This window comes from Arachis ipaensis, chromosome B03 (genome assembly GCF_000816755.2).
Source record: "Arachis ipaensis cultivar K30076 chromosome B03, Araip1.1, whole genome shotgun sequence".
Classification (NCBI taxonomy): Eukaryota; Viridiplantae; Streptophyta; class Magnoliopsida; order Fabales; family Fabaceae; genus Arachis; species Arachis ipaensis.
Genome location: NC_029787.2, coordinates 84,920,011 through 84,936,583, shown reverse-complemented (window position 1 = coordinate 84,936,583; position 16,573 = coordinate 84,920,011).

The following is a 16,573-nucleotide window of genomic DNA, read 5'->3' as shown; positions in this document are numbered from 1 at the left end:
AGCCTTCCACAATTAGAATTGTTATAACTATTGCTTTGAAATTTGGTTGACAAATTCGTCAATTCGACTCTAATAATGCATTCTTGAATGTTGATCTTAATGAATTGATGTTTATGTAGCAGCCCCCAAGTTTTCAAATTTCAACAAAGTAATAATGATCAGGTTAGTTCTCTTTTTTAGTTAATGCAGCTAAATGCACTGTATAAAGTGTATCTGCATTGTAAAGTAACCCAATTTTCATTCACTCTCTATTCATCAATTGATAATCATTCACTAATACTCATTTCACCATCATTGTACTGCTTCTGCATTACCTCAATCATATCACGATTCTTTCAGCTACAATTGTTAATGCTCGCGATCCAATCAATCGAATATGATCTTTCAAAACTAAGCAGCAGACATACAATTAAAACCATTTTACAAAAGAAGATGCATACAGTAATACAAATCAAAGACATAATCATACAACTATGTCATACAAACCACATATACTTTCAACCCCCCTTCTTCTAAATAGACTTGAAGCTCAATCCTTCTCGTACGCCTCGAGGACAAAAATGACACTACACTGATTCAACTCTGATTACTTTTTCCTCCCCCTTTATCACAGGACTCCAGAAATAAATCAACCTAGAAATTTTCCACTCAACTTGCAAAATGCGTAATGTGATAATAGTCTTTAAATAACCTTGAAATAGGTTCTACTGCAACAAACGTCTATCAGATATAAGGATTTACCGATTTAGACATAATTGCAAAATTCAATATATCCTAAATAAAGTTTGAAATGATAATTCTTGATCACCACACAAGCTTCAGATTAGTTCCAAGTGTAATAATCTTTGGAAGATCAAACTGATGATCCTAAAATCTTTAAGAGGACCAAAGATGAGGGTACTCCAAGATCTCCTATTAGATGCAACAGCATTCAACATTATCACATATTCTCACACACACAAATACGAAGCCTTAACTCAAAGAACAACAACAGCAAGTGACTTCGAAAGAAAATGCAAAAACCGAACAATCACAAGCATACACAACATGTGAATATTATTATAGCAAACATAATAACAAAATAGCTCTTCTAATGCGTCTCCGAAAATATTCCAAATAAGAAAAGCTACATAATCTGATCCACTTATTCAGAAAGTTATAAATATTAGAAAAATTAAAAATCAACTAAAAGAAAAAGAAGAGAAAGGTCTGGTTGATTCGATTCAATTCGCTGAGATGAAGAATCAAACAGGGCTGAGAAGCTGAGAGAGTTGGGGTTTTGGTTCGGAGTTCATGCCAATGATGATGACGAAAGGGATGAATCCGTAGTGGGTGATAACCTTGCCTTCAGAGACACACCCCTTGACGCCATTGATCTTTTCCTGCTTCTTGATTCTCTCTCTCACTGAGTGTGTTTAATTGCTTGCTCTCTCGCAGGGTGCGGTGGAGGAGACCTTAAACCCTAATTATACATATGGTGTTGTCGGTTTCACTGTGACCTGATTTTCTACTACCGATTGTTGTTTTAGCATACGATATTAATCCCCTGCCGCTTAATGTTATTCTCGTAACTGCGCTCAATAACAATTGTTCTGATTAATGTAAGGTTCTGAAAACCGGTTCGAACCGTGAACCATAGAAATTTCGATTCAGACTAATGGTAAAACCATAAGATAAAAAAAACTGATGTCAAACCGTAAAATCGGTTGGAAATTGGTCAGTTGAATCGAACCGTAATTTGGCCAGTTTTTGGAATTTGACCAAAACGCAGCTGTTTGGTCCTTTCCATCTAACCCAGCAACCCTAAGTCCCCAACTCAGTAACCCACTCCACTAACCCTTGCTCCACACAAGACACAACGGCGCAACTCTCCCTCTCCCTCCCTCACCCTCGAGCTCGTCCATCCTCTCACCGCCGACGAGTTGTCTCCGTCACTTCCATCCAGCTGCTGGACTGCTCCCGCCGCCGTCGCAAGCTGGAGCCTCAAAGATTACAGTCACGATCGTACAGCTCTCCACCATCATCGCCGTTTCAGCTCTGGAAGGACCATCACTGGACTCGCCTCCTGCCTCTATCGTACACCTTTGTTCCACCATCCCCGACGTCAGCTCGGTTGCACCGGTCAGTTCTGTTCACCAATTTCCCTTTTGTTTTATACTTTTATGCTTCTAGCTTCTAGGTTTTTTTAAACAATAATTGTTGAATAATCTGTAAACTTGTTATGGGTTGAATAATTGTTAATTATTCTATGAGTTTTACTGCTGTTTTGTTGAATAATGGTTGAATTTTGCTACTGTTATTAGTTGAATTTTGTTGTGGGTTGCAGTAAAGCACAGTTGCCAGACTCGCCTCCTGCTCTACTCCACCGGCCAGCGCTACTCCTCTTGGATCTGCTCTGCTCTGTTTTATGCTTCTAGGTTCTAGGTATTTTTTAATTTTTTATAACAATAATTTATGAATAAATATTGTTGAATAATCTGTGAGGGTTGAATAATTATTAATTAATTTGTGAATAATTGTTGCTGTTACTACTTGATTATTTAAGCCACTTGGGTAGTCAAATGTTTGTGCAATATGACATTGTTTTCAGTAATCAATACCGATAACATGCCAATTCTTCGGTATAGATGCAGGAATAAATCTACACATATAGACTTGTATTGGAGGAGCATATGATTGACAAGTGTCCATTTAAAGGGACAACTTCTGTGACTTATTGAATGGCAGCTATACAAATGTCAGTAGGAGTCAGTGAATGGTGATGTGATTTTTGAAATTAAGAGAGCTAGATTAAATTAATTAGAAGTGGTGCCATTAGCTATCAGTTGAGCACATTCATATTATATTGGGCTGGACATTATGTGTGCCAAATAATCTTAGAACAATGTACGTAAAACTTTTTTATAAATGGGCCTAGTGATTTTTTGTAACAAAAGGTTTCTTGAATGAAACGCTGATCCAATTACAACTACTAGCACTACCAACTATACTCTCAACAATAATAATACTTAGGCACACTTAATACTAGTAGTTATAATATTAACATTAATCATAAATATTAATAACAATACAAATAATAAAATTCGTAACAACGATGATAATAATAAGATAAATAATGATATTCATATTATTAACATTATGATTTAATATTTTTTTTACCAACTAGCATCCAATCACCATCCTTGTCTTCATAGCGGAGCACGTATTTTGAGTCATAGAGGAGATCTCTCAATTTGCTTTTGCTTGAATTATCTCAGCTAGAAATCCCATGAGAGCCGCATTGACATGAACTTGTTAATAAAACATCATTAGAAGCTGTAACAAAAATGAAGATGGCAGTTACATGATTCAAATACAATTAACCATATAAGTCCCTACATTTTTTTCCCTCCCCAGCTGATAAACAGCTATTTTACAGTTTATTTAGTATTGAATTGAGCGGATCTTATCAATTATTCTCACACTTATTCATATAATTCGCATATTTTACATTTTCCTTCCTAATTTTGTGCTTTGATTGAAAACATGCTTCTTTGACCTTAAATTTACTAATTTTAATCCCCTCTTATTACCATTCGATGCCGTGATATGTTTGCTGAGTATTTTCAGAGTTTATATGGTAGGAAAGGCTTAGAGGCCGGAAAGAAAGCATACAAAAATGGAAGGAACGCAAGAAAGTGTTGTTTTGAGAAGCTGGCAGCGACGCGTACGCGTGACTGGTGCAGAAGACGAACGACGCGTACACGTGAGCCACGCATACGCGTGACCAGGATTTTTGCCAAGCGACGCGTACGCGTGACAAAGCGTCACGTGCTGCAATCTGCAGAAAGCGTTAGGTCGATTTCTGGGCTCCTTTTGTTCCAGTTCCAAACCCGAAAATACTGTTTAGAGGCTGCAGAGTGGGGGAATCATAGACACACATCTCATTGTTTACATATTAGATTTTAGATGTAGTTTCTAGGGAGAGAGGCTCTCTCCTCTCTCTAGGTTTAGGTTTTTTAGTTCTATTTCTTCTTCAATTCAGATTTCTACTTAATGTTAATTTAGTTTTCTTATACTCTTATTAGTCCTAGCACTTTAGTTTATCTATTTCTCTTGTTGGTTTATTTATTGTTATCAATTTAGTTTATGAATTCTCATGTTAGATTTGATTTTCCTTTTAATGCAATTTGAGGTATTTCATATTTATTGCTTCTTCTATTATTTGTTATCATTGATTTTGCAATTGTTGGTTTTAGTATTTACATTCTCTTGTTACTTTTCTATGCTTTTATTTTGTGCCTTCCAAGTGTTTGATAAAATGCTTGGTTGGATTTTAAATTAGCTTTTTATGTTCTTAGCTTAGATTGAGTAATTAGAGACTCTTGAATTGTCAAAGTCTCTTGTTGGTTGGTGATTGAAACTTTCTAGTTGGCTAGAGCTTCACTAACTCTAGTCTTTGATTAGGACTTGTGAACTCAAGTTGATTTGCTCACTTGACTTACCTTCAATTGTTAGAGGTTAACTAAGTGATAGTAAAAGGCAATTACCATCACAAGTGACTATGATAACGGGGATAGGAATTCTAATTATCAATCCTTGTTAAGACTTTTCTTAATTGTTATTTTAATTCCTTGCTATTTACATTCCTTGTTCCACATTTCAAAAACCCAAAAAAATACAATCTCATAACCAATTATAAGTACACTTCCCTGCAATTCCTTGAGAGACGACCCGAGGTTTAAATACTTCAGTTTATTTTTATTAGGTTTGCTTTAGTGACAAACAAATTAAATTTGATTGAGGTTTAATTGCCAGTTTAGATCTATACTTGCAAAGCGATTATTTTTGTAAAATTCTTTACCGACGATTTTTCCTCCATCAATTTTTGGCGCCGTTGCCGGGAAGTTTCAAACGTGTGCCTTATTATTGGTTATTGTACATATTTGCCTTTTGCTTATTTGTTAGTTTTTGTTAGTTTTAGGACTTTGTTACTTATTTTTATTAGTTTTTATTTCTCTTGCTTCTATGAATTCACACCCCTTTGGCTATGAGTTTTGTTCAAATTATATTGTAGGGAATGGAAGCTACAATGAGAACATGCATCAAGGTTGGCACAATCAAAGATGGGAGGAGCCATAAGGATTTTATCAACCCTCTTGGTAACAACCTCCTCCAATGTGCTATGAGCAACAACCATTCTACAATGCATACCAAGACAATGGTTACGGTGGACCTTTTCGTGACAATCAACAACTCCCACCATATGCCTATGAACCCTGGTGCACGAAATTGTGATAACACTTTTCACAACTCCGCACAACTATCCAGCAAGTGCACTGGGTCGTCCAAGTAATACCTTACGTGAGTAAGGGTTGATCCCACGGAGATTGTCGGCTTGAAGCAAACTATGGTTATTTTATAAATCTTAGTCAGGAGATTAATGATAAAAGTGATTGTATTTATGAAAAATAAATAACATGAAATAAATAGTACTTGAGATTCAGTAATGAGAAACAGGCTGAGGTTCCGAAGATGCTCTGTCATCTGAATCTCTGCTTTCCTACTGTCTTCTTCTCCAAACACGCATGGCTTCCTTCAATGGCAAGCTGTATGATCCTCTCGGATAAAAAATACCAGGTACGATCTCTGCACGGCTAATCAATTGTCGGATTTCTCATCTCGGATGAAAAATATCAAGTACAGATACCGCTCGGCTAATCATCTGTCGATTCTTGCTAGCGTCGGAATAGGACCCTTGTCCTTTTGCACACTGAGGCACGCGTTCATAGGTTGAGGATAATGATGAGTGTCACGGATCATCATATTCTCTATATTGAAGTACGAGTGAGTATCTTAGAATAGAATCAAGCGTGATTGAATAGAAAACAGTAGTAATTGCATTAATCCATTGAAACACAGCAGAGCTCCTCACCCCTACCTGTGGGGTTTAGAGACTCATGCCGTAGAAGATACAATATGAAGTGTAAAATGTCATGAGGTATAAAATGAATCTCTAAAAGTAGTTTTTATACTAGACTCGTAACTTAGGTTTACAGAAAATGAGTAACTAAGTGTAGATAGTGCAGAAATCTACTTCTGGGACCCACTTGGTGCGTGTTTGGTGCAGAAAGTTTTAGGCTGGTTTTTGGACGCCAGTTTGGGCCATCAAATCTCAGGAAAAGTATAAACTATTATATATTGCTGGAAAGCCCAAGATGTCTACTTTCCATTGCAATTGAGAGCACGCCATTTGAGCTTCTGTAGCTCCAGAAAATTCACTTTTAGTGCAGGAGAGTCAGAATCCAACAGCATCTGCAGTCCTTTTTCAGCCTCTGAATCAGATATTTGCTCAAGTCCCTCAATTTCAGCCAGAAAATACCTGAAATCACAGAAAAACACACAAACTCATAGTAAAGTCCAGAAATGTGATTTTTGCATAAAAACTAATAAAAATATAATAAAAAATATCTAAAACATACTAAAAACTATGTGAAAATAATGCCAAAAAGGGTATAAATTATTCGCTCATCACAACACCAAACTTAAATTGTTGCCTGTCCCTAAGCAACTAGAAACAAAATAGGATAAAAAGAAGAGAAAATACAATAAGTTCCAAACTTATCAATGAAGATTAGTTTTGATTAGATGAGCGGGACTTGTAGCCTTTTTGCTTATGAACAGTTTTGGCATCTCACTTTATCCTTTGAAGTTCAGAATGATTGGCATCCATAGGAACTCATAATTCAGATAGTGTTATTGATTCTCCTAGTTCAGTATGTTGATTCTTGAACACAGCTACTTCATGAGTCTTGGCCGTGACCTTAAGCATTTTATTTTCCAGTATTACCACCGGATACATAAATGCCACAAACACATAACTGGGTGAACCTTTTCAGATTGTGACTCAGCTTTGCTAGAGTCCCCAGTTAGAGGTGCCCAGAGCTCTTAAGCACACTCTTTTTGCTTTGGACCACAACTTTAACTGCTCAGTCTCAAGCTTTTCACTTGACACCTTCACGCCACAGGCACATGGTTAGGGACAGCTTGATTTAGCCGCTTAGGCCAGGATTTTATTCCTGTGGGCCCTCCTATCCATTAATGCTCAAAGCCTTGGTTCCTTTTTACCCTTGCCTTTTGTTTTAAAGGGCTATTGGCTTTTTTTGCTTGCTTTTTTTTTTCTTTTTTTTTTCGCCTCTTTTTTCTGCAAGCTTTCCACTGCTTTTTCTTGCTTCAAGAATCAATTTTATGATTTTTCAGATTATCAATAACAATTCTCCTTTTTCATTATTCTTTCAAGAGCCAATAATTTTAACATTCATAAACAAAAAAATAAAAAACATGCACTGTTTAAGCATTCATTCAAAAAACAAAAATTATTGCCACCACATCAAAATAATTAAACTAATTTCAAGATAAAATTTGAAACCCATGTACTTTTTTTTCTTTTGCAAATAAAAATATTATTCAATTAAGAAAGGTGAGGGATTCATGGAATCATTCATAGCTTTAAGACATAGACACTAAACTTTATTGATCATGGAATAAAAATAAGACATAAAATAAACATAAAAGCAGACAAATAATAATAAAAGAAAGGAAATTAAAGACATAAAAATAAATGACTCTAGTACTAATGCTTATGTAACTCTTAAAATAGATTTCTAATAATAAAAGTTATCACAGAGTTAGGACTCAACAACCTTGATTTTGGGGGGTAGGTGCTCCTTCAATCTGTGGGACATCCAACTCTTCAAGGGACAGCTTCTGATGCTTTATCTCCTGTATCTCACGCCCTTGTTTCTCTTGTTCTATAAGCATTTTGCAGAGCATGCTGTTTTGGTTCTATTGTTCTTCTTTGAGTTGATTCACAGCTTCTTGCAGCTTGGTGACAGATGCTTCTAAACGGGCCCAGTAGTCAAATTGAGAAATTTCTGGGAGGAGCTTATGCGCCCCTCTCTTGATGAGGTTATCTTGAATTTGAGGTCCATCCAACACTTTTTTTGGTGATTGGGTGTTCAACTGTGATATATTCATCCACACCCATCTGTACCCCCGCATCTTTGCATAACAGGATAATCAAGCTTGGGTAGGCCAATTTGGCCTCAGTGGACTCCTTGTTTGCAAACATGTAAATTTCAACAGGGATCAGCTGATGAATCTCTACCTCCTTCCCTAGCATAATACAGTGAATCATCACTGCCCTCTTGACAGTGACTTCAGATCGGTTACTGGTTGGGAGTATAGAACGCCCTATGAAATCCAGCCACCCTCTAGCAACTGGTTTGAGATCTCCTCTCTTTAACTAGTTTGGGACACCTTTTGAATTGGTAATCCACTTGGTTCCAGGGATGCATATGTCCTCTAGAACTTGATCTAGCCTTTTATCCTTGGCTATTCTCCTGTTAAAGGATTCTGGATCATCTTGTAGTTGAGGAAGTTTAAGAACCTCTCTCACTTTGTCAAAGTAGAAGTAAATAACCTTCCCTCTGACCATAGTCCGAAAGGTGTAGAAAGCAGTTCCCTCTAATATTTGCTTCTCTGTCATCCACAGATTTGCATAGAATTCCTAGACCAGGTTTCTTCCAACATGTATTTCAGGATTAGCCAGGACTTCCCAGCCCCTGTTTTGAATCTGCTCTTGGATCTCCGGGTATTCATCTTCTTTCAGATTGAACCTAACTTCCGGGATCACTGATCTTCTTCACACAATTTTGAAATAATGGTCTGCATGTTCTTTGGTGCAGAAGTTCTCATGCATCCAACGTGGCTTTGGATTGTTTTTTTTCTTCTCTCTTGAAGCAGTTTGTCTTCCTTTGGGTGCCATGAGATTGGTTTGTTTTAACTCAGGGATCACGGAAATCACACCAAACTTAGAGATTTGCTTGTCCTCAAGCAAAATAAAAAGAAAGAAGATGAATAGATAGAGAGAAGGATTCGGATGATGGAGGAGAGGTGATGGCCAAATGTATAAATAAAGGGGAGGGCGGGAATGGGTTCGAAATTTTAGAAAAAGATATGCTTTGAAAGATATGATTGATAAAAGATAAACATGATATGAAAAAGAGAAGATTATTTTCAAAATTAAGAGATATGAAAAAGATTTGAGGAAGTTAGATCTTGAATTTTTGTTTATGCATCTATGAAATAAAAGATAATATGAATGAGTTAAAAAAATTTGAAAAGAAATTGAAAAGATGAATGCGTTTTGAAAAAGAATTGAGAATAATTGAAAACGAATCAAGAAGAATTTATAAGATTATAAATTTTTGTGAATGAAAATTAAAAAATGAATGTTTGTAATGTTTGGATGCAGAAAATTTTGATTTAAAACATGAAAATTTGAAAACAAATTGGATTGGAAACGAAATTACCTCTTCCCTAGTTGTGCTGGCGTTAAATGCCCAGAATGATAGCCATTCTGGTGTTTAACACCCATCTGGTGGCCATTTTGGGCGTTTAACGCCCAACCAGATTCCCTGGCTGGTGTTAAACGCCCGAAATCCTTTCTTACTGGGCGTTTTTCTGAATGCCCAGAATGCTGCCAAGTTAGGCGTTAAACGCCCAGAATGATATCTTTACTGGCGTTAAATGCCCAGAATGATAGCTATTCTGGCATTTAATGCCCAGATTGCCTCTTTACTGGCGTTTTGATGCCAGTGAGCTCTTTTACTCTGTGATTCTTCTGCTTTATGTTCTGAACCTTCATACCCTTGACTTGTTCTCTAAAAAAGTATCAATAAACATGGACAACAAAATTAAATAGACTTATATAATTGTTATAAACATCTAATTTGATTTGATAATAGCTGGGTTGCCTCCCAATAACCGCTTCTTTACTGTCTTTAGCTGGACTTCACTGAGCTTTTTAATTTAGTCTCAGTTTTGAGCATTCTTGCTCAACATTGCCTTCAAGATAATGTTTGATTCTCTGTCCATTAACAATGAATTTTTTGTCAGAATCAACATCTTGCAGCTCTATATAACCATATGGTGACACACTTGTAATCACATATGGTCCCCTCCACCGGGATTTCAATTTCCCAGGGAACAATCTGAGCCTAGAGTTAAACAGCAGGACCCTTCTGTCCTGGCTCAAAGACTCTAGATGACAGCCTTTTGTCATGCTATCTTTTTGCTTTTTCTTTATAGATTTTAGCATTTTCAAAAGCATTGAGTCTAAACTCCTCTAGCTCATTCAACTGGAGTAATCTTTTCTCTCTAGCTATCTTAGCATCAAGGTTTAGGAACCTGGTTGCCCAATAGGCCTTGTGTTCTAGTTCAACTGGCAGATGACAGGCTTTTCCATACACAAGTTGGTATGGAGAGGTCCCTATAGAAGTCTTGAATGCTGTTCTGTATGCCCACAGAGCATCATCCAGACTTCTTGCCCAATTCCTTCTACGGGTACTTACAGTGTGTTCCAGGATTCGTTTTAGTCCTCTATTCGAGACTTCAGCTTGCCCATTTATCTGTGGATGATATGGAGTCGCCACTTTATGGTTAATTCCATATCATACCAGAGCAGAGTCAAGCTGTTTATTGCAGAAATGAGTGCCTCCATCACTGATCAGTGTCCTAGGAACACCGAGCCTGCTGAAGATATGCTTCTGGAGGAACTTCATCACTGTCTTAGTATCATTAGTGGGTGTTACAATTACCTCTACCTATCTAGATACATAGTGTACTGCCACCAGAATATAAGTGTTTGAATATGATGGTGGGAAAGGCCCCATGAAATCAATACCCCATACATCAAACAACTCAATCTCTAGAATCCCTTGCTGAGGCATGGCATAACCGTGAGGTAGATTATCAGCTCTCTGACAACTGTCACAGTTACGTACAAACTCTCGGGAGTCTCTATAGAGAGTGGGCCAGTAGAAATCACATTGGAGAACTTTGGTGGCTGTTCACTCACCTCCAAAGTGTCCTCCATATTGCGATCCATGGCAATGCCATAGGATCTTCTGTGCCTCTTTTCTAGGCACACATCTGCGGATTACTCCGTCTGCACACCTCTTAAAGAGATATGGTTCATCCCACAAGTAGTACTTTGCATCAGAAATCAATTTTTTCATTTGTTGCTTACTGTACTCTTTGGGTATGAATCTCACAGCTTTATAGTTTGCAATGTCTGCAAATCATGGTAATTCCTGAATGGCAAAGAGTTGCTCATCCGGAAAGGTTTCAGAGATCTCAGTATGAGGGAGGGACACCCCTACTACTGGTTCTATCCGGGACAGGTGATCTGCTACTTGGTTTTCTGTCCCTTTTCTGTCTCTTATTTCTATATCAAACTCTTGCAGAAGCAACACCCATCTTATGAGTCTGGGGTTTGAATCCTACTTTATGAGGAGATATTTTAGAGTAGCATGGTCAGTGTACACAATCACTTTTGATCCCACTAAATAAGATCTGAACTTGTCAATGGCATAAACCACTGCAAGCAACTCTTTTTCTGTGGTTGTGTAATTCTTCTGTGCGTCATTCAAAACACGGCTAGCATAGTAAATGATGTGCAGAAGCTTGTTATGCCTCTGTCCCAACACTGCACCAATGGCATGGTCACTGGCATCACACATTAGTTCGAATGGTAATGTTCAGTCTGGTGCAGAAATGACTGGTGCTGTGACCAACTTAGCTTTCAGAGTTTCAAACGCCTGCAGACACTCTATGTCAAAGAAAAATGGCGTGTCAGCAGCTAGCAGATTGATCAGAGGGTTTGCAATTTTTGAAAAATCTTTTATAAACCTCCTATAGAATCCTACATGCCTTAGAAAGCTTCTGATTGCCTTAACATTGGTAGGTGGTGGTAATTTTTCAATTACCTCTACCTTATTAGCTTGATCCACCTCTATTCCCTTGTTTAAAAATTTGTGCCCAAAGACAATTCTTTTAGTCACCATAAAGTGACATTTTTCCCAGTTTAAAACCAGGTTAGTCTCTTGGCACCTTTTCAGAACAAGTGCTAGATGGTCAAGATAGGAGCTGAATGAGTCTCCAAATACTGAGAAGTCATCCATGAAGACTTCCAGAAATTTTTCTACCATATCAGAGAAGATAGAGAGCATGCACCTCTGAAAAGTTGCAGGTGCATTGCACAGACCAAATGGCATCCTTCTGTAGGCAAATACTCCAGAAGGACATGTGAATGCTGTTTTCTATTGGTCCTGAGGATCTACTGCAATTTGGTTGTAACCTGAATAACCATCCAAAAAGCAGTAGTATTCATGACCTGCTAGTCTCTTTAGGATCTGGTCTATGAATGGTAAAGGAAATTGATCCTTTCTGGTGGCTGTATTGAGTCTTCTATAGTCAATACCCATACGCCATCCTGTAACTGTTCTTGTAGAAACCAGTTCATTTTTTTCATTATGAACCACTGTCATGCCTCCCTTCTTGGGGACAACTTGGACAAGGCTCACCTAGGGACTATCAGAAATAGGATAAATAATCCCAGCCTCTAGTAACTTAGTGACCTCTTTCTGCACCAACTCCTTCATGGCTAGATTCAGCCACCTCTGTGGTTGAACCACTGACTTAGCATCATCCTCCAATAGGATCTTGTGCATGCATCTGGCTAGGCTAATGCCCTTAAGATCACTTATGGACATCCCAAGAGCTGTCTTGTGTGTCCTTAGCACCTGAAGCAGTTGTGCATGCATCTGGCTGGGCTAATGCCCTTAAGATCACTTATGGACCACCTAAGAGCTGTCTTGTGTGTCCTTAACACCTGAATTAGTGCTTTCTCTTCCTGTGGCTCTAAAGCAGATCTTATGATTACCGGAAAAGTGTCATCTTCCCCTAGAAATGCATATTTCAGGGATGGTAGTAGTGGTTTGAGCTCGGGTTTCGGAGGCTTCTCCTCTTCCTGAGGAGTTTTCAGAGGTTCTTCTGTTTTTTTCTGATTCCTCCAGGTCAGGCTGAACATCTTTAAAAATGTCCTCTAGCTCTGATTTGAGACTCTCAGTTATATTGACCTCTTCCACTAGGGAGTCAATAATATCAGTGTTCATGCAGTCTTTTGATGTGTCTGGATGCTACATAGCTTTGACAGCATTCAACTTAAACTCATCCTCATTGACTCTCAGGATTATCTTCCCTTTTTGGACGTCAATGAGGGTTCGTCTAATTGCTAGGAAAGGTCTTCCTAGAATGAGAGTTGCAATCTTGTGCTCCTCCATTTTCAGTACTACAAAGTCAGTAGGAAAAAAAATGGCCCAACCTTGACAATCATATCTTCAATTATGCCTGATGGAATCTTAATGGAGCCATAACCAAGTTGGAGGCATATCCGGGTTGGTTTAACCTCATCAGTCAAACCAAGCTTTTCGATAGTGGATGCAGGTATTAGGTTTATACTTGCCCCAAGATCACATAGAGCTGTCTTGGTACAAGCACCCTCTAATGTGCATGGTATTATAAAGCTTCCGGGATCTTTAAGCTTTTCTGGTAAGCTTTTCAGAATGAATGCACTGCATTCTTCAGTGAGGAAAACTTTTTCAGTTTCTCTCCAATCCTTCTTTTAACTTAAGATCTCTTTCATGAATTTAGCATAAGAGGGTATTTGCTCAAGTGCTTCTGCAAACGGAATCTTTATTTCAAGAGTAATAAGATAGTCTGCAAAGCGGACAAATTGTTTATCCTGTTCCGCTTGGCGGAGTTTCTGAGGAGAAGGCATATTGGCTTTGTATTCTTCAACCTTAGTTGCTGCAGGTTTATTTTCTACAGAAGTGGTTGGAGAAGCCTGCTTAAGGGGGCTGTTATCAGCACCTTCAGGTGTCTGATCCCTTATTGGCGTTTGAACACCAGAATTAGGCGCTGCATGGGCGTTTAACGCCAGATTGCCACCCTTTTCTGGCATTTGGACGCTAGAACTGGTCATTCCTTGGGCTTTTAACGCCACTTTCTTACACTTTTCTGGCGTTTGAATGCCAAAATCATTCCTCTCTGGGCTCTTACTGTCCTCAGAGGGATTTTGGGCAGTGGGTTGGTCATCCTTTGTCATTTGTTCCTTTCTTGGCTTTCTGCTGCTTTGAATTGAGACATTCAATGTCTTCCCACTCCTTAGTTGAACAGCTTGGCATTCTTTTGTTATATGTTTAGATAGCGGCTGTCTTGTCTGATTCAAGTGTTTTTCCATATTCTCATTAGCATCTTTGGTTTCTTGCAGCATCTCTTTAAATTTTGCTAACTGTTTTGTTATAACAAGCAATTGCTGATTGAGTTCAGCGACTTGTTCCTGAGGACTAAGTTCAGTGAGTACTGCATTAGCTTCTTCTTTCATGGAGGACCCACTACTTAAGTAAAGATATTGATTTCTAGCAACCGTATCAATGAGCTCTTGAGCCTCTTCAATTGTCTTTCTCATATGTATAGATCCACCAGTTGAATGGTCTAGAGACATTTGGGCCTTTTCTGTAAGCCCATAGTAAAAGATGTCTAACTGCACCCATTCTGAAAATATTTCAGAGGGGTATTTCCTTAGCATCCCTCTGTACCTCTCCCAGGCATTATAAAGGGATCCATTATCCTCTTGTTTAAAGCCTTGGATGTCCAGCCTTAGCTGTGTCATCCTTTTTGGAGGAAAATATTGATTCAAAAATTTGTTTGATAACTGTTTCCATGTTTTTATACTTGTTGTGGGTTGGTTATTTAACCACCTCTTAGCTTGATCTTTTACAGCAAATAAAAACAGTAATAATCTGTAGACATCCTGATCTACTTCCTTATCACGTACTGTGTCAGCAATTTGTAAGAACTGTGCCAGAAACTCAGTAGGTTCTTCCTATGGAAGACCAGAATACTGGCAATTTTACTGCACCATGATAATGAGCTGAGGATTTAGCTCAAAACTGCTTGCTCTGATGGGAGGTATACAGATACTACTCCCATAGGAAGCATTAGTGGGGTTAGCATATGACCCCAGAGTCCTTCTGGACTGTTCATTTCCACTTAAATCCATGATAGAGAAAGTAAAATATTTTTATTTTTATTTTATTTAATTAAGGAGAAACCGAATTAAAAAAAGGAAATAAGATAAAATAAAATAAGATAATTGGAAAATAGAATATAATTTTCGAAAACTAAAAAATAAAAAAATAAAAAAAAGATTAGAATACTAAAATGATTAATTAATCAAAAAAATTTTAAAAATTCTGGATATGATTTTCGGAAAAAAATGAGGAGAGAGAAAGTGGTTAGGGAGTTTTGAAAAAGATTTAAGAAGATAAAATTTTAAAATTGAAATTTTAACTTGCCTAACAAGAAACTACCAAATTTTAAAAATTTTTGACTAAGTTAATCTAAGGAGTTCGAAAATAATGAGCAAATAAAGGAAAAGATATTTTATTGAATTTTTGAATTTAATGAGGAAAGAGAAAAACAATAAAAGGACACCAAACTTAGAATTTTTAGATCAAACAAAGAAAGCAAACACAAAAATGTTGAATGTCAAGATGAACACCAAGAACACTTTTTGAAAATTTTTAAGAAAATAAAAACACAAAGGACACCAAACTTAAAAATTTTTGTACCTTGGACACTAATAATTCGAAAATGCACAAGAAAAACAAGAAATGACACAAAACAAGAAAAACTAAAGATCAAACAAGGAAAATAAACAGGAACAACTTGAATATTAAGAAAGAATTAACAACATATAATTCAAAAAAATTAAAAAAAAAATCATGCAATTGACACCAAACTTAAAACATGAAACTAAATTTAAACAGAAGACTAAATTATGAGGTTTTTGTTTTTTTTTTAATTTTTGAAAATAATTTAGAAAAAGAAAATAAGGATTTTAAAATTTTAACCAAAAACAATAATAGAAGACTCAATTTTAGTGACTCTAAACCAAAAAGATAAATTTTTCCTAATCTAAGCAACAATATAAACCGTCAGTTATCCAAACTGGAACAATCCCCAACAACGGCGCCAAAAACTTGGTGCACAAAATTGTGATAACACTTTTCACAACTCCGCACAACTAACCAGCAAGTGCACTGGGTCGTCCAAGTAATACCTTACGTGAGTAAGGGTCGATCCCACGGAGATTGTCGACTTGAAGCAAGCTATGGTTATTTTGTAAATCTTAGTCAGGAGATTAATTATAAAAGTGATTGTATTTATGAAAAATAAATAACATGAAATAAATAGTACTTGAGATTCAGTAATGAGAAACAGGCTGAGGTTCCGGAGATGCTCTGTCATCTGAATCTCTGCTTTCCTACTGTCTTCTTCTCCAAACATGCATGGCTTCCTTCAATGGCAAGCTGTATGATCCTCTCGGATGAAAAATACCAAGTACAGCTACCGCACAGCTAATCATCTGTCGGTTCCTGCTAGCATCGGAATAGGACCCTTGTCCTTTTGCACACTGTCACTGCGCCCAACATTCGCAAGTTTGAAGCTCTTCACAGTCATCCCTTCCCAGATCCTACTCGGAATACCACAGACAAGGTTTAGACTTTTCGGATCCCAGGAATGCTACCAATTGGTTCTAGCCTATACCACGAAGGTTCTAACCCCCGGACTCGGTCCGTAGATTAGAAACCCAAGAGATACGCACTCAAGTTGTCGCCCAATG